At 43.2% G+C, this 20,180-nt stretch overlaps 1 long non-coding RNA gene across 1 annotated transcript; it reads left to right on the top strand.

The window, feature by feature from the left end:
• Nucleotides 1-8,750: 8,750 nt before the first annotated feature.
• Nucleotides 8,751-10,654, top strand: LOC144888332 (uncharacterized). Its single transcript, XR_013620929.1, has 2 exons — nt 8,751-8,891; nt 9,463-10,654. It is a non-coding gene; the product is annotated as an uncharacterized LOC144888332 (long non-coding RNA).
• The last annotated feature ends 9,526 nt before the right edge of the window (nt 10,655-20,180 follow it).

Raw genomic sequence — 20,180 nt, 5'->3', positions numbered from 1 at the left:
ATTCAAAACACCTCACCACCAAGTAATTCAAAACGCCTCACCACCAAGTAATTCAAAACGCCTCACCACCAAGTAATTCAAAACACCTCACCACCAAGTAATTCAAAACACCTCACCACCAAGTAATTCAAAACACCTCACCACCAAGTAATTCAAAACGCCTCACCACCACGTAATTCAAAACGCCTCACCACCAAGTAATTCAAAACACCTCACCACCAAGTAATTCAAAACGCCTCACCACCAAGTAATTCAAAACGCCTCACCACCAAGTAATTCAAAACGCCTCACCACCAAGTAATTCAAAACACCTCACCACCAAGTAATTCAAAACACCTCACCACCAAGTAATTCAAAACACCCCACCACCAAGTAATTCAAAACGCCTCACCACCAAGTAATTCAAAACGCCTCACCACCACGTAATTCAAAGCACCTCACCACCAAGTAATTTAAAACACCTCACCACCAAGTAATTTAAAACACCTCACCACCAAGTAATTCAAAACACCTCACCACCAAGTAATTCAAAACGCCTCACCACCAAGTAATTCAAAACACCTCACCACCAAGTAATTCAAAACGCCTCACCACCACGTAATTCAAAGCACCTCACCACCACGTAATTCAAAACGCCTCACCACCAAGTAATTCAAAACACCTCACCACCAAGTAATTCAAAACACCTCACCACCAAGTAATTCAAAACGCCTCACCACCACGTAATTCAAAGCACCTCACCACCAAGTAATTTAAAACACCTCACCACCAAGTAATTTAAAACACCTCACCACCAAGTAATTTAAAACACCTCACCACCACGTAATTCAAAACGCCTCACCACCACGTAATTCAAAGCACCTCACCACCACGTAATTCAAAACGCCTCACCACCAAGTAATTCATAACACCTCACCACCAAGTAATTCAAAACACCTCACCACCAAGTAATTCAAAACGCCTCACCACCACGTAATTCAAAGCACCTCACCACCACATAATTCAAAACGCCTCACCACCAAGTAATTCAAAACACCTCACCACCAAGTAATTCAAAACACCTCACCACCAAGTAATTCAAAACGCCTCACCACCACGTAATTCAAAGCACCTCACCACCAAGTAATTTAAAACACCTCACCACCAAGTAATTTAAAACACCTCACCACCAAGTAATTTAAAACACCTCACCACCACGTAATTCAAAACGCCTCACCACCACGTAATTCAAAGCCCCTCACCACCACGTAATTCAAAACGCCTCACCACCAAGTAATTCATAACACCTCACCACCAAGTAATTCAAAACACCTCACCACCAAGTAATTCAAAACGCCTCACCACCACGTAATTCAAAGCACCTCACCACCAAGTAATTTAAAACACCTCACCACCAAGTAATTTAAAACACCTCACCACCACGTAATTCAAAACGCCTCACCACCAAGTAATTTAAAACACCTCACAGCCATAAAACACGTATTAAAAAACACCTCACAGCCATAAAACACGTAATAAAAACACCTCACCACCAAGTAATTTAAAACACCTCACAGCCATAAAACACGTAATAAAAACACCTCACCACCACAAAATTGAAAACACGTCACAGCCATAAAACACATAATAAAAACACCTCACAGCCATAAAACACGTAATAAAAACACCTCACAGCCATAAAACACGTAATAAAAACACCTCACAGCCATAAAATACGAAATAAAAACACCTCACCACCACAAAATTAAAAACACCTCACAGCCATTAAACACGAAATAAAAACACCTCACCACCACAAAATTAAAAACACCTCACAGCCGTTAAACACGAAATAAAAACACACCACCACAAAATTAAAAACACCTCACAGCCATTAAACACGAAATTAAAAACACCTCACCACCACGTAATTCAAAACACCTCATCACAAACTAATTCAAAACACCTCACCACCACATAATTCAAAACACCTCACCACCAAGTAATTCAAAACACCTCACCACCACGTAATTCAAAACACCTCACCACCATGTGATTTAAAAACACCTCACCATGTGATTTAAAAACACCTCACCACCACGTCATTTAAAAACACCTCACCACCACATAATTCAAAATACCTCACCACCACGTGATTCAAAACTACCACAACGTTGTTAAAAACACGTCACAACCACGGAAACAAAAGTTTGAGGGAGTCGTTAAGTGACAACAGACACTGCCCAGATGTGTAGATATCTATCTATAATTCCAGTAATCTCTGTGTGTGTGTGTGTGTGTGTGTGTATGTGTGTGTGTATGTGTGTGTGTATGTGTGTGTTTCTGTGTGTTTGTCTGTGACCGCTGTTTCTCGACAACCACGGGTCCGATATACTTGAAACTTGCCAGGTATATTGCTGGGGACCCGAGGATGTGCCTTTTCAAGGTTTCATATTAATCGGAGAAGTAGTTACCGAGCTATGGCGATTTCTTTACCAAACTCCGCAAGCCGTTCGCTTTGGACCAAACCATTTCATGTAAATAGAGGGGGGGGATTGTCACCGTACTCGCAAGCCGTTCGCTTTGGCTTTGCGAATAGACCAAACCATTTCATGTAAATAGAGGGGGGGGGGGATTGTCACCGTACTCGCAAGCCGTTCGCTTTGGCTTTGCGAATGGACCAAACCATTTCATGTAAATAGAGGGGGGGGATATAATTTTAGATATATATATAGTACGGGCATGCCCTAGTATAGATAAATGACTGTATCCGAGTTGTCGTTTTGTCATGGTTTAAACTAATCATAATTCAAACAATTATTTTGCACAAATGTATTTGTAATATACATGATATCACATTTTATAAACATGTGAAATTGGAAAAAAAAAAAATCCCCCAAAAACAACCCCCCCCCCCCCAAAAAAAAATTGGAAATTTTTTCAAAGAAAATACCTTTAGGACATACCGACGGGAGAGAGATGTGCATACCAGAAGTTTGGTACGATTTCACAAAAGTTTGAGAAAGTAGTTCAGTGACAACACAGGGCAGACGCTGCACAGATATATATATATATATATATACGAGCTTGGCTCAACTCGCCTCGCTCGCCTCACCGAGCGTCGTTACTGAGGAACGGGCTTATTATAGCTGAGGATGATGACTGTACCTGAGTTGCTGTGTTGTCATGATTTACACCAATCATAATACAAACGATTATTTTGCACAAATGTATTTGTTGTGTTTTGTGATATTACATTTTTATAGGCAATTTAGGTTGAAGATTCAGGTTGAATGTTTTTTTTTTCAAGAAAGAACCCCTCAGCATATACACAGGGGAGGGGTAGGTGCAGACTGGAAGTTTGGGACGATTACACCTCACCACCACGTAATTCAAAACACCTCACCACCACGTAATTCAAAACACCTCACCACCACGTAATTCAAAACACCTCACCACCAAGTAATTCAAAACGCCTCACCACCAAGTAATTCAAAACACCTCACCACCAAGTAATTCAAAACGCCTCACCACCAAGTAATTCAAAACACCTCACCACCAAGTAATTCAAAACACCTCACCACCAAGTAATTCAAAACACCTCACCACCAAGTAATTCAAAACACCTCACCACCACGTAATTCAAAACGCCTCACCACCAAGTAATTCAAAACACCTCACCACCAAGTAATTCAAAACGCCTCACCACCAAGTAATTCAAAACGCCTCACCACCAAGTAATTCAAAACACCTCACCACCAAGTAATTCAAAACACCTCACCACCAAGTAATTCAAAACACCTCACCACCACGTAATTCAAAACGCCTCACCACCAAGTAATTCAAAACACCTCACCACCAAGTAATTCAAAACGCCTCACCACCAAGTAATTCAAAACGCCTCACCACCAAGTAATTCAAAACACCTCACCACCAAGTAATTCAAAACACCTCACCACCAAGTAATTCAAAACACCTCACCACCAAGTAATTCAAAACGCCTCACCACCACGTAATTCAAAGCACCTCACCACCAAGTAATTCAAAACGCCTCACCACCAAGTAATTCAAAACACCTCACCACCAAGTAATTCAAAACGCCTCACCACCACGTAATTCAAAGCACCTCACCACCACGTAATTCAAAACGCCTCACCACCAAGTAATTCAAAACACCTCACCACCAAGTAATTCAAAACACCTCTCCACCAAGTAATTCAAAATGCCTCACCACCACGTAATTCAAAGCACCTCACCACCAAGTAATTTAAAACACCTCACCACCAAGTAATTTAAAACACCTCACCACCAAGTAATTTAAAACACCTCACCACCACGTAATTCAAAACGCCTCACCACCACGTAATTCAAAGCACCTCACCACCACGTAATTCAAAACGCCTCACCACCAAGTAATTCATAACACCTCACCACCAAGTAATTCAAAACACCTCACCACCAAGTAATTCAAAACGCCTCACCACCACGTAATTCAAAGCACCTCACCACCAAGTAATTTAAAACACCTCACCACCAAGTAATTTAAAACACCTCACCACCACGTAATTCAAAACGCCTCACCACCACGTAATTTAAAACACCTCACAGCCATAAAACACGTATTAAAAAACACCTCACAGCCATAAAACACGTAATAAAAACACCTCACCACCAAGTAATTTAAAACACCTCACAGCCATAAAACACGTAATAAAAACACCTCACCACCACAAAATTGAAAACACGTCACAGCCATAAAACACATAATAAAAACACCTCACAGCCATAAAACACGTAATAAAAACACCTCACAGCCATAAAACACGTAATAAAAACACCTCACAGCCATAAAATACGAAATAAAAACACCTCACCACCACAAAATTAAAAACACCTCACAGCCATTAAACACGAAATAAAAACACCTCACCACCACAAAATTAAAAACACCTCACAGCCATTAAACACGAAATAAAAACACACCACCACAAAATTAAAAACACCTCACAGCCATTAAACACGAAATTAAAAACACCTCACCACCACGTAATTCAAAACACCTCATCACAAACTAATTCAAAACACCTCACCACCACATAATTCAAAACACCTCACCACCAAGTAATTCAAAACACCTCAGCACCACGTAATTCAAAACACCTCACCACCATGTGATTGAAAAACACCTCACCATGTGATTTAAAAACACCTCACCACCACGTCATTTAAAAACACCTCACCACCACATAATTCAAAATACCTCACCACCACGTGATTCAAAACTACCACAACGTTGTTAAAAACACGTCACAACCACGGAAACAAAAGTTTGAGGGAGTCGTTAAGTGACAACAGACACTGCCCAGATGTGTAGATACATAGATAAATGACTGTACCCGAGTTGCCCTTTTGTCATGGTTTAAAGTTAAACCAATCATAATTCAAACAATAATTCAAAATATTCAATATTCAAATGTATTTGTAATATCGGTGATATCACATTTTAGAAACAATTGAATTTGAAACTGTAAGTTGAAAAAAAAAATCCTCCCCCCAAAAAAAAAAAAATTCGAAAATTTTTCAACAAAAATACCCTTAGGACATACCGACGGGAGAGATATGTGCATACCAGAAGTTTGGTACGATTTCACAAAAGTTTGAGAAAGTAGTTCAGTGAGAACACAGGACAGACGCTGCATATATATATATATATATATATATATATATATATATATATATATATATATATATATATATATATATATATATATATATATATATATATATATATATATATATATATATATAACTGTAAGAAATAGTAGAAACTCCAAAGTACGAGCAGGGCGTCTCATTTGTATTGAATAAATAATCGTTAGATTAAATAAGACGCGGACGTAGCTTCAAGACGTCGATCTTTAACTGTCGACAAGCTTTCGACCAACAAAGGTCTTCTTCTGAGTCTACAAAAACAGCAGGCATGTATATCAGTCAAGTATGTATGGTGATATGTGTGTGAGATGTGTGATGTGTGTATAAAATGCATACAGAAGGAAGAGCCACGCCAAAGTTCACTCACCAGCCCCAAGTTCAACGGAAGTGACCGTTTGCGTTACAGTTAGGGTGCACGTGCATATACAAATATAGAGATATACATACATAAACACACAAGCATATATTCATATCCCATTTATATTCATATAATATATTTATATATTTATATAAATGACATATAAAGGTAGAATGAATGAATGATGAATGAATGAATGAATGAATGGGTTATGGTTAACAATTTGATTGGGTTGATGTTGGAACATGCTTTAGTCATCAAAATTTATGCCATGAGGGACTTTTGTCCGAAGTTTGTGTATCCAAAAGGACTCACGTTTCAGAATCGTGGTGTGTGATCGATTTGTGATTGATTCAATGGCAGAGATCTGAATGTCATTTATAGAGTGATCCGGTTGATATTATTGATCCGGTCCATCAACCGGATCACTCTATAAATGACATTCAGATCTCTGCCATTGAATCAATCACAAATCGATCACACACCACGATTCTGAAACGTGAGTCCTTTTGGATACACAAACTTCGGACAAAAGTCCCTCATGGCATAAATTTTGATGACTAAAGCATGTTCCAACATCAACCCAATCAAATTGTTAACCGTAACCCATTCATTTCATTCATTCATTCATTCATTCATTCATTCTACCTTTATATGTCATTTATATAAATATATAAATATATTATATGAATATAAATGGGATATGAATATATGCTTGTGTGTTTATGTATGTATATCTCTATATTTGTATATGCACGTGCACCCTAACTGTAACGCAAACGGTCACTTCCGTTGAACTTGGGGCTGGCGAGTGAACTTTGGCGTGGCTCTTCCTTCTGTATGCATTTTCTACACACACATATCACCATACATACTTGACTGATATACATCCAGATGTTTTTGTAGACTCAGAAGAAGACCTTTGTTGGTCGAAAGCTTGTCGACAATTAAAGATCGACGTCCTGAAGCTACGTCCGCGTCTTATTTCATCTAACGATTATATATATATATATATATATATATATATATATATATATATATATATATATTTGGTTTATATATATATTTGGTTTATATATATATGTTGTAGGCTTCATGCACTTGTCTGCATACTCGGACGTGGCCATCTTGACGATAGCCCAGAAATCTAGACTCGTCACTGAAGATCACGTGATTCCAGTGTTCTGGCTGCCATTGACGGTGCTCTCTGGCCCATTGCAATCGGTGTTGTCTGGTCAGGCGTGGCTTTCTCAGGGGACGCCTGGCACGATAGCCTGCTTGAACCAGTCGTTGGTATATATATATACTAGCGGGGTCACCCGTGGGAATCCCACGGGCATGGATGTGTGTGACATTTCGACATATTGAGTTATATGCTGCACATTCATTTTTACAAAATGGTTACTGGCAAGTCATCAGATCCAGAAATGGTGTGATGAACACAATTTATTTATTTCACATAATATGTGACCCCTCACTCCTCTCCACCTGACACTCTCCTGTCTCCACCTGACACTCTCCTGTCTCCACCTGACACTCTCCTCTCTCCACCTAGCACTCCTCTCCTCTCCAAACCCTCACATCCCTCTCCTTTCCAATCCCTCACCTCTCCAATCCCTCACACTCCTCTCCTCTCCAATCCTTCACACGCCTCTCCAATCGCGCCTCACACTCCTCTCCAATCGCGCCTCACACTCCTCTCCAATCGCGCCTCACACTCCTCTCCAATCGTGCCTCACACTCCTCTCCAATCGTGCCTCACACTCCCCTCCAATCACTCCTCTCCAATCGTGCCTCACACTCCTCTCCAATCACGCCTCACACTCCTCTCCAATCGTGCCTCACACTCCTCTCCAATCGCGCCTCACACTCCTCTCCAATCGCGCCTCACTCGCCTCTCCAATCGGCTTTCCCCGTCTCGTTTCTCTCCTTTTTCTCCCGTCTCGTTCTTTTTCTTGCTCCAAATCGGCCCGTCGGAATCGGAAATCGGCCCGTCTCGCCCGTCGGCCCGTCGGAATCGGAAATCGGCCCGTCTTGCTTTTGTGCTTGTGCATAAATAAATTGTGTTCATGACACCATTTCTGGTGTTGGGCTAGCGGCTAGGGTGCCGGCTTAGGATCCTGGGTTTGAATCTCGGTCGATCGCCGAATTAATGCCAGGGGGGTTGACTCAGCCTGTCATCCTTCCGAGGTCGGCTAATTGAGTACCAGTTCACTGGTAATTCCCTGTTTGTCGTTGAAGGCGGCAAAAAGGGTTGGCGTCAGGAAGGGCATCCGGCCGTAAAACATTGCTTCAAAAAGGGGACAAAAAAACAACAACTACCACGGTCCCCGAAAAGGCCAACCCCCGCTTTGCGGGGAAAAATGGCCTCTAAACGGTGGTTTTTACACCATTTCTGGATCTGATGACTTGCCAGTAACCATTTTGTAAAAATGAATGTGCAGCATCTAACTCAATATGTCGAAATGTCACACACATCCATGCCCGTGGGATTCCCACGGGTGACCCCGCAAGTTTGCATTGACGTTCGTCGATGGACTCGTTCGCCCGTCTCATTCGTTTTCTTGCTGCATCCACGGAGGTATATAATAAACCTGGAGAGCCAATGATGGCTGTCGGCTGAAGCTAGCGGAAGTTGCTTGGCGGCCATATTGGGAAGCCGATTGAGTCTGCGTCCGTGTTTGATCTCACAATCAGCTGATCTCACAATTTCTGATTCATTTTGGATGCTTACCGACTGTAAGGAGTCTTATTTGTGAACGCGCTGTTTCAAAATGCCACAGTGTGTTGCATTTGACTGCACAAATACCTCAGGGAAGGCCTCCACATGCACATTTCACAAGTCAGTGACAAACCGCGATCGCGGGTGTTCTGCTTTTTCAGTTTTTGGCGTGGTCACGGTGGTGGGGCTAGGTAATTAAGTTTCAATGAAGTTTGAACACTGTGTTTGAATTTGATGATGTTAGACCACGCGCAGGGTGTGCAATACGACACAGATCTCAAATATAACTGTATTGTGTATTCACTAGGGCTATGTGAGTATGTCAGACTGATGTCTGATTGACTCATTCATTGATTCAGATTGAAGTATCGAGATTGACTTGTCAGCTCGTGATCATTGTCAAGTGATTTAATTTGTGATGAGCTTCACTTAATTGTCCAGTCTACTACTGTCAGGGTTTCCATGCCCTCCTGTGTCACTCGTGAGCAGAAAGAGCAAATGGGGGTTACTTGTGGAAGGTACGAAAGTCCGACACATGGCAAACATTAGCAGATGAAGTTGTATTTAACTATACATATGAAACTCAAAATATTATTTTGATATGGAGTCGTTTTGACTCGGATGTTTTGACTGCCCTCTGAGGTTTTGACCCGCAACCACATTTTGTGACCACAACGTATTTTGTTTCAAGGTTTCCAAAGGATAAGGACTTGTGCTCCCGATGGACATCTGCCCTGAGAAGGGAGTCCTTCTACCCCACCCCAGGCACCACAGTTCTGTGCAGTGATCACTTCAATGAGAGTGACTTCGACAGGACTGGTCAAACCGTCCGACTGAAGCCGAAGTACTCGAAGTACTCGATGCATGTCACATGCTTAAACTTGCAAGAAACTGTCTTGGATCCATGAAAATGATGGAGGATGGCAACAAAAAAGTCATCGCGTGGAAATACATCCAGGCACTCTTTGATCTGCAGAAGAGGGAAGGCTTGCGTCTGGGAAATAAGCTCTCCCGGAAACACATCGAGTGGAAGAGCAATGTCATGAAGGTGGACACAGCGCTCAGACATTGAGCACTAGTGTGGCAGATGCAATTCGGTTTTGCAGGGACACTTTGCAACTATCAGAATTTCAGGGCAGTGGGGCTACCTGCCAATACATTGAAACATTGGACAAACTGTTTGACATTCTAAATTCTCGCAATCCATTGGCACGAAACTACAAGGCACCACTCATGACATCACGAGAAGGACTTTTCCTGCCATTCCTGGATACTGCCTACAGTTACTTGTCCAACATCAAAAACATGAATGGTCAAGTTATGACCAATACGCGTTTGAAAACCCCCTTCATTGGTTTCATGATCTGCATAGAGAGTGTCACAATTTTGTATTTCACATATGTCAAACCTGCCTCATCTCCCCTGCGATACCTGCTCACGTACAAAATGAGCCAAGACCACATTGAACTTTTCTTTGGAGCGGTCCGCATTGCATGTGGAAGTGGGAATAACCCAACGGCCCGGCAGTTTGTTGCCGCATATAAGCGCCTCTTGATGCGACATGACATCAAGTCTGCAAGTGGGTTGCCCTTTGTCTGATATGGCGAGTTCACCAACACTTCATGTAAATATTTAAACTGTAAAAGATGTGTTGCATGAGATGTCTATATCTCCGCTCCATTATTCATGTAACAATTACCATGTCCTGTTGAACGTTCCATTGCAACATGTAAGTCTTGTATGTTATGAATAGCAAAAACTTCCGAAACCCAAGAATTGTGTGGGTTAACTACATGACAGCGTTTCATGTCATTTATGTGACTGACTCACTGTTGATGTGTTGCTGACCCATGTCAGTGTAGAATAAACTCTGGTTATCATTATATCTGCGTGGTTTCTAACATCTCGGTAATAGAAACATACACATCTTAGTTACAATATAATGACTGAATTAAGTAACATCATATAACATGACAACAAATCAGATCTTTATATTGAGGAACATTATAGAACAAGCCAAAGAATGGCAAACGACGATGTACCTCAATTTTATAGATTTCTAGAAAGCTTTCGACTCCTTGCCCAGAGAAAGTCTGGGTCATAATGAAGAAATACAGCATACCTGGAAAATTAGTGAACCTTGTAAAAGCCCTTTACCAAGACTTTCAATGTGCGGTCGTCGACCAAGGTGAAACAACAGAATGGTTCAAGGTGAAGACAGGAGTTAAACAGGGGTGTAACATGTCAGGATTCTTATTCCTACTAGTGGATGATTGGGTCATGAGAAGGACGATAAAGAACACCGAGCGGTAATTTTGGGCACTTTTTTTTCAAACAAGCTCTAAACCATTGGATTCCCCAGGAAAAATGCGTCTAGAATCAACTTCAAACTTAATGAACACCATTTCCTTAAAGAACGGGATTCTGAGCCCGAATATCAGTTCAAATATTAGTATTCTATATTAATTAAATAGTCGGCGGTCCTAAAATTCGCTCCAGCTGCATCATCAGTGCGCCACGCGTTTGCTTTGACAGGCTTTGTTTACAAAACAATCGGCTTCCCAATATGGCCGCCAGACTATTTCCGGTGGCTTCACGGCGGCTAATGCTGCGAGGTGGCCAATTGGCTCTCCATATTATATACCTCCGTGATATCGACACGTTGCCGTCGGTGTCATGTTGGGCGGTGTATGATACACCATGACGCGATTTTTAAAAATATATCTCTGCATTTTCCCGCGTGTGTGGAATGTTCTCAATTATTGCTGACACCGAGTCCAAAACCATCGATAAAAATGAAATCATATGGTGAGTTAGATTGGAGATAAAGGCGTGAGAGAGACTCAATGGCCTTGAAGTTGAAGTTACAGGCGTTTGAGAATTCATTTCGTTCTATAAACGGCAACTTTCATTGGATTTCCTTCCCGTTTTTTTTCAACCGAGTCGAAAACTATGTTAGCGACTGTGAAAAATGAAATGATATATCGAATTTTTAATATGTATCGACACGTTGCCGTCGGTGTCATGTTAGGCGGTGTATGATACACCATGACGCGATTTTAAAAAATATATCTGCATTTTCCCGCGTGTGTGGAATGTTCTCAATTATTGCTGACACCGACTCTAAAACCATCGATAAAAATGAAATCATATGGTGAGTTAGATTGGAGATAAAGGCGTGAGAGAGACTCAATGGCCTTGAAGTTACAGGCATTTGAGAATTCATTTCGTTCTATAAACGGCAACTTTCATCGGATTTTCTTCTCGTTTTTTTTCAACCGAGTCTAAAACTATGTTAGCGACTGTGAAAAATGAAATGATATATCGAATTTAAAATAGATATCGACACATTGCCGTCGGTGTCATGTTGGGCGGTGTATGATACACCATGACACGATTTTAAAAAATATATCTCTGCATTTTCCCGCGTGTGTGGAATGTTTGTGGAAAATTAAAGATTTCAAATAAACCTATTTAAAGTGTATGCGCACATAACTAATAAAAAAAACGAAGAAATATCTCTCGGTAATTTCCTGAAACATATTTTACTTCCGGCTAATATGTTGAATGAAATAAAAACGAAGAAATATATGTCGGCATCATTGTTGACGTTTTTGTGACGACTATCATCAAACGAAATAGTAATATATCATAACGGAAAAGCAAAAGCGAATTTTTAATATATATCGACACATTGCCGGCGGTGTCATGTTGGGCGGTGTATGATACACCATGACGCGATTTTAAAAAATATATCTCTGCATTTTCCCGCGTGTGTGGATTGTTCTCAATTATTGCTGACACCGAGTCTAAAAGTAAAACCATCGATAAAAATGAAATCATATGGTGAGTTAGATTGGAGATAAAGGCGTGAGAGAGACTCAATGGCCTTGAAGTTACAGGCCTTTGAGAATTCATTTCGTTCTATAAACGGCAACTTTCATCGAATTTTCTTCCCGTTTTTTTTCAACCGAGTCTAAAACTATGTTAGCGACTGTGAAAAATGAAATGATTTATCGAATTTGATTTGAAATAAAACTGGGGGAGAGCAAGACACCACGGGCCTACAAAACAGGACTCAAAGCTATGCGAGTTAATAAAATGGTGGATATTTGTTTATAGCCACTCCCAGAATGGGTGGAGCTATGGGTGGAGCTACTCTGCAAACCGAGTAAGCCACACCCCGGACAGACACCCAACAGATAGACAGACAGACAGACAGAATCATCTACGGCTATTATAATATAGATATATATAATTTTATATATATATATATATATATATATATATATATATATATATATATATATATATATATATATATATATATATATATATATACAGACTTGGCATTTAATATGGAATATTTTTTTGGTGGGGGTGAACTTACTTTTCAAGATGTCTTAGAACCAAAAGTTCATTGGAATTATGTTGAAATTATTCTAGATTTTGTTAATGTGACCTTTAAAAGAAACAAAAACCACATTTGACATTTCGAAACAAATAAATTGATCCTTGAAAGTGATGTTAACTGATATCGAACTCAATTCATGGACAGTCCTGTGTTAAACTTCTGTACGTTTTCCAGAAGTATCTGTTTATTTTGCACATTAGCCAAAATTTTTTTAACAAAAACAAAAGTTAAATTGCGACTGGGATTACGGATAGTAAAATTACAGTTCAGTACTTCGTGTAACCCCCACGAGCATTCAGGAGAGCACATACACGTTGAGGCATGCTGTTCACGAGTTTTGCCAAGGTTTGGACAGGAATCGCTTGCCATGCAGTGACAATAGTCTGCTGCAATTCACGCACAGAGGTCGGCTGCTGGTCCAAGTGGTCGATTTGACGCGTTAATTCTGCCCACAAGTTCTCTATCGGATTCATATCCGGGGGCATGGCAGGCCACTCCATATGCTCTGCACCACGGTCAGCAAGAAAGTGTTGGATCATGCGAACACGATGAGGCCGTGCATTGTCATCTTGGAAGTCAAAGTTTCCTCGAAAGGCTGCACGAGCAAATGGAAGCAATGTTTCTTCCAGAATGGCCCTGAACTTGAACTGGTTCAGGTTTCCATTCAGAACAACCATGTCAGTTTTTCCCCCTGCATGAAAAGCAGCCAAAACGGTCACCCCACCACCTCCAGCTTGGACTCTTGGCACTATACAATCTTTGTTGTAGGCTTCATGCACTTGTCTGCATACTCGGACGTGGCCATCTTGACGATAGCCCAGAAATCTAGACTCGTCACTGAAGATCACGTGATTCCAGTGTTCTGGCTGCCATTGACGGTGCTCTCTGGCCCATTGCAATCGGCGCTGGCTGTGTTGTCTGGTCAGGCGTGGCTTTCTCAGGGGACGCCTGGCACGATAGCCTGCTTGAACCAGTCGTTGGTTGACTAGCCTTCTGGAAATAGGCACATTTGTCAGTTGCTGTGTTACGGATTTATGTTAATGTATGTGAATTACTATTCAGGTCTTTGCTTATTAATGTGTAGTCGATTGAAGGTTGTTGTGATTAAAGGGTCAGGAGCCCTTCTGGGAAAAAGGAGACCGGAAACGGAAGAAGAAAAGACACAAGGTCCTGGAGAAGCGACGATCTTCTTCTTCCTCGCCGAGCTCTGAGGCGAGCGGTATCGCTATTGAGCAACGTAACAGAATCGGCGTTTGAAAGCCCGACGTGCGAAAGGAATTACCCCTTGACACGTCAAGTTGCCGGGAGTTCGTGCACGGAACCAAGCGTCTGGCACAGTTCGCCTCCCCGTCTACAAGGACACGTACGGGTCGCACTTTGGGCCTCGCGCGCGTTGCAAACCGCGCTTGGTTTTGCCCCGTCTACAAGGACGCGTACGGGTCGCACTTTGGGCCTCGCGCGCGTTGGAAGCCGCGCTTGCTTTTGCCCCGTTGCTTGGCAAGGAGGTGTGCGCTGCAGCAGCTGTCCCCGGTACGAGACGTGCACGTTTGGAGCACGTCCGCCCGGGGTTCGTTCAACCGCCCGTGTGCGGAGAAGAGAGACATTGTGAGAGACATTGACCACGGAGGGAGTCTGGAGTGGGGCTCACGTGAGCAATGTATAAGATGGCCATCTTAGAGTTAGTGTAGATGAGTTTACATCTTTGTAATATTGATTGCTGATTGTTGAGGGTTGATTGCTCGGGGAATATATCATTGATTATTCCGGATCCTTGGTGTGGGGTTTCTTTTTGATTGGAATTCATATTGATTGCGTTACGAAAGCGCATACATAATAGATCTTTCTGGCGGAGTTCCTCTCACGGTCCGGGGGTCACCGAGACCAGGTAGTCACCGGGAGGACCACGTAACAGAATTGGGGGCTCGTCCAAATTACGATTTGCGGATTCGCAATTGGGTCTACGTCCGGGATTTAAAATTGTATAACATAATAAAATAATAGTTTTTATTAATTAAAATTTATTAATTAATTATTAATTGGTAAATTTTTGAGAAATTGTGGTAAAGTCTTGGGTGAAGGTTAACAGGTGTTAACGATAGTCACCATGGCGTTTGTTGCACAGAACTTTGCGGTAACACCTAGTGAGGCACAGTTCCGAGCGTTACTAAAAGCGGACCTCTTGAAATTGGCCAAACATTTTAACTTGGAGGTCCGAACTAATTTGAGGAAGGCAGAGTTGCAGACCACGGTGATACAATCTATGGTGGGATTAGGAACATGGGACGAGTTAGCCTGGGAGTGGCTACCCAAAGAACCAGAAGACGTTGAGCTCCGGAAACTGGAGTTGCAATTACGGAGCCAGGAACGGATCAAAGAAGAAGAAAGGAAAGCAGAAAAGGAAAGAGCAGAAGAAGAAAGGAACGCAGAAAAGGAAAGAGCAGAAGAAGAAAGGAAAGCAGAAAAGGAAAGAGCAGAAGAAGAAAGGAAAGCAGAAAAGGAAAGAGCAGAAGAAGAAAGGAAAGCAGAAGAGAGGAGAGAAGAGAAACAAGCAGAGGAAAGGAGAGTGGAACGAGAACTCCAGGAAAGGTTAGCAGAAGAAGAAAGGAAAGCAGAAAAGGAAAGAGCAGAAGAAGAAAGGAAAGCAGAAAAGGAAAGAGCAGAAGAAGAAAGGAAAGCAGAAGAGAGGAGAGAAGAGAAACAAGCAGAGGAAAGGAGAGTGGAACGAGAACTCCAGGAAAGGTTAGAAGGGAGAAAAGCAGAGGAGAGGAGAGCTGCAAGGGACCTCGAAGCAGAGGAGAGAAAAGCGGAAAGGGAATTAAAGGAACGTGACATGGAGCTTCAGCAAGAAATTAAATTCAAGGAGCTGGAGTTAATGAGAGAACGGGGAGAGGTACCACCTTTGCTGACGGGGTCGACACCTAGCCAGAACACCTGGGATGTGGGCAGACATGTGAGGCTGGTTCCACCCTTCAGTGAAAAGGAAGTCGCTAAATTTTTTCTACACTTTGAGAAAGTGGCTCGACAGTTAAACTGGCCGGAGGAGGCCTGGACCATACTAGTGCAAAGTGTGCTGGTGGGAAAAGCTCAAGAGATTTATTCGGCGCTACCAATGGACCAATGTGCAGATTATGAGGTATTGAAGAAGCACATCCTCAAAGCCTATGAGTTGGTTCCGGAAGCTTACCGGCAAAAATTCAGGAATGCCAGGAAGAGGGAGAGTGAGACCCATGTGGAGTTTGCCAGAGTGAAAGAAAACATGTTTGATCGGTGGTGTGAGTCAAAAGGAGTCGGGAAAGACTTCGAAACATTGCGTGACTTGATCCTGGTGGAGGAATTTCAACAGTGTGTCCACGAGGACATCAAAGTGTACCTGCAGGAAAAGAAAGTACCAAAGTTGTGGGACGCAGCCACCATGGCAGATGATTATGCCTTAACACACCGGATAGGGGTCCACGAACCTAACTCCTCGCCTAGATCTCCGCAGGGGAGGTGTGGAACAGCAGGTGCGGAGAACGACAATACATGGCGGCGGCCTCGAGAGGATTATGGGGACAACGCTGATACCCGAACTGTTCGAAATCAGGGGGCTACGGGCCCAAGACAAACTTATTTTTCAGGGGGCCCGAGGCAGACCACGAGTTTTTCCTCCGGGCCTACTTGCGCTTTTTGCAAGAAACCTGGACACTTGATGTCCAGTTGTTACCTCATGAAAAGGGAAAACCCAGAGCGGAGTCCGACTATTACCACTCCGAATGCGATGGCAAGCGTAAGAAATCGCCCACAGAAGAGTTACCAACCATTTATTTATGAGGGGTTGGTCTCACTCAAGGGAGACTTGACTAACCCAAGACCGGTTAGGGTTTTGAGGGACACAGGAGCCCATCAATCCTTAATGCTTGAAGGCATTTTGCCATTGTCAAAGAGTACCGCAACTGGTGATAGTGTTCGGTTACAAGGGATCGGTGGCTGTGTTAGTGCCCCACTTCATGTCATCCATTTGGAATCCGATTTGGTGTCAGGACCGGTCACCGTCGGTTTACAAGCCACGCTTCCTGTAGAGGGAATATCTGTGATTATCGGGAATGATTTGGCCGGGGAGCAAATTTATGGTAACCCGAGGGTTGGTAAAGAGCACAGCAGGGAAAATAACACCACACAAGCTCGGGATGGCGACAAAAGTTCCAAGTTATTTGTAGGGGGACTGAACTTCAACACAGAGGAAGAAGTTCTGACCTCTGTCTTCAACAGATATGGGCCGCTGGTGGAAGTACGGGTGGTAAAAGACAGGGAAACGCAACGGTCAAGAGGGTTCGGCTTTGTCACGTTTGCAAGCACAAGAGACGCCAGGGAGGCAGAGAAGAATTGGAATGGTAAGGATTTGGAAGGTCGGACCATAACAGTAGGGAAGGCATTTCGTAGGCGTCGAGAGGTCTACAGAAGAGGACCACTTGGCGGTAGTTTTGGTGTGGGCAGCAGCTGATATTACTATGGAGGCTCCCAGAGTTACGGCACCTCCCGAAAGAATGAATGTCAGAGCACTGGCCGAGAAGGAGACTGCCAGTCAGGTAACGGCTGGGACAAGGGGGTCCCACCGTAACTGTTAGGAGTCTGGCGAAGTTGAAGCACTATATACGGGGGAGCCGCCGAGCCGGGGCTCTTACACGGACTAACCGTGAACGCCACGTTCTTAAAGGCGTCCAGGTAGTGAACTTTCCTGCACGGACTAACCGTGAACTCCACGTTCTTAAAGGCGTCCATGTAATGAACTTTCCTCCCCGGACTAACTGTGAACTCCACATTCCTTAAGGCGTCCATGTAGGGAATACTCAGCTGGGCCTCCCGAAAAAGTGCTATAGAGAGGTTTAAATTTGGGGGCTTTGGTCACCACCTCTTAACCGTCATTCAAGAGAAACTAGAAGTGGTTGACGCTTGGTCCAGAGGGAATTAATCTAGGGGATTGTGTGAAATTTTGTTGCTTTATTTTTAAGTGATAATTGTGCCCGGGGGGAAATGATGATTTGGGGGGGGGGGGTGAGTTATCTGGTTTGTTTATCAAAGTTGGCCGGCAAAGAAAGTTTTCGCTGGGTTCAAACTTTCTTTCTTGAAGGGGGGGAGTGTTACGGATTTATGTTAATATATGTGAATTACTTTTCAGGTCTTTGCTTATTAATGTGTAGTCGATTGAAGATTGTTGTGATTAAAGGGTCAGGAGCCCTTCTGGGAAAAAGGAGACCGGAAACGGAAGAAGAAAAGACACGAGGTCCTGGAGAAGCGACGATCTTCTTCTTCCTCGCCGAGCTCCGAAGCGAGCGGTATCGCTATTGAGCAACGTAACAGAATCGGCGTTTGAAAGCCCGACGTGCGAAAGGAATTACCCCTTGACACGTCAAGTTGCCGCGGGTTCGTGCACGGAACCAAGCGTCCGGCACAGTTCGCCTCCCCGTCTACAAGGACACGTACGGGTCGCACTTTGGGCCTCGCGCGCGTTGCAAACCGCGCTTGGTTTTGCCCCGTCTACAAGGACGCGTACGGGTCGCACTTTGGGCCTCGCGCGTGTTGGAAAACCACGCTTGGTTTTGCCCCATTGCTTGGCAAGGAGGTGTGCGCTGCAGCAGCTGTCCCCGGTACGAGACGTGCACGTTTGGAGCACGTCCACCCGGGGTTCGTTCAACCGCCCGTGTGCGGAGAAGAGAGACATTGTGAGAGACATTGACCATGGAGGGAGTCGGGAGTGGGGCTCACGTGAGGAATGTATAAGATGGCCATCTTAGAGTTAGTGTAGATGAGTTTACATCTTTGTAATATTGATTGCTGATTGTTGAGGGTTGATTGCTCGGGGAATATATCATTGATTATTCCGGATCCTTGGTGTGGGGTTTCTTTTTGATTGGAATTCATATTGATTGCGTTACGAAAGCGCATACATAATAGATCTTTCTGGCGGAGTTCCTCTCATGGTCCGGGGGTCACCGAGACCAGGTAGTCACCGGGAGGACCACGTAACAGAATTGGGGGCTCGTTGCTGCCACTCAGCCCTAAGCCGATTAGCTGAATTGGTACGGCCATTGCGGACTAACCGGTGCAGCTGGCGATCATCCCTCCTTGTGGTTCTGCGGGGACGTCCTGGCCTCGGTATTGGAGTAGGGACACCCCTCTGAACATTTCGTTTCAGGATCTTTGACATCTGACCTTGAGTGATGCCATACTGCCGAGCAATAGCACGCTGTTTCATGCCGTAATTTTGAAAAGCCACCACTCCATGACAAACAGCATTGTCGAGTTGACGGACCATCTCCAGAGGAAGCGGCAATAACTTTTGGAGACGTGCAGCAGTTGTTTTCCACTAATACAGAACGCAAACAACCCTTGTATACTCGACTGTGAAGCCAATCATCAAATGCACCTGTCCATACATTTTGCCATGCCACCTGTGATATAATCCTGTTGTTGACTTCTTGCTGCGACAGACAATCAGTGACATGGTTCTTTTAACAAATAAATCACCAAAGTGTAAAAGAAACTCACTAGATTGATATACTGAGTTAAGAAAGTAAACCCAAGTCAAGAAAAAAAAAAAATTCCATATTAAATGCCAAGTCTGTGTATATATATATATATATATATATATATATATATATACAGTATATATATATATTTACCAAAGAAGCATATCGAACCGATGACATGATGCTGACCATGTACATAAATTAACCGGCATGTCATGGTGACCTCTCAGTCACTCATCCAGGCTGTCACGATGACATCTTCGTCACTCATCCAGCATGTCACAGTGATTTCTGAGTCACTCATCCAGCATGTCAGTCACCTCTCAGTCACTCATCCATCATGTCACAGTGACCTCTGAGTCAGTCATCCAGGATGTCATGGCGACCTCTCAGCCACTCCTCCATCATGTCACCGTGACCTCTCAGTCAATCATCCAGCATGTCACAAATGTCACAGTGACCGAGTTGTTAGGGTTACCGAGTGACCGA

Source organism: Myxine glutinosa, chromosome 11 (assembly GCF_964187855.1).
Source record: "Myxine glutinosa chromosome 11, kmMyxGlut1.1, whole genome shotgun sequence".
In the NCBI taxonomy this organism is placed as follows: Eukaryota; Metazoa; Chordata; class Myxini; order Myxiniformes; family Myxinidae; genus Myxine; species Myxine glutinosa.
The sequence above is the reverse complement of the archived record's forward strand: the minus strand, read 5'-3'. Positions and strand labels throughout refer to the sequence as shown.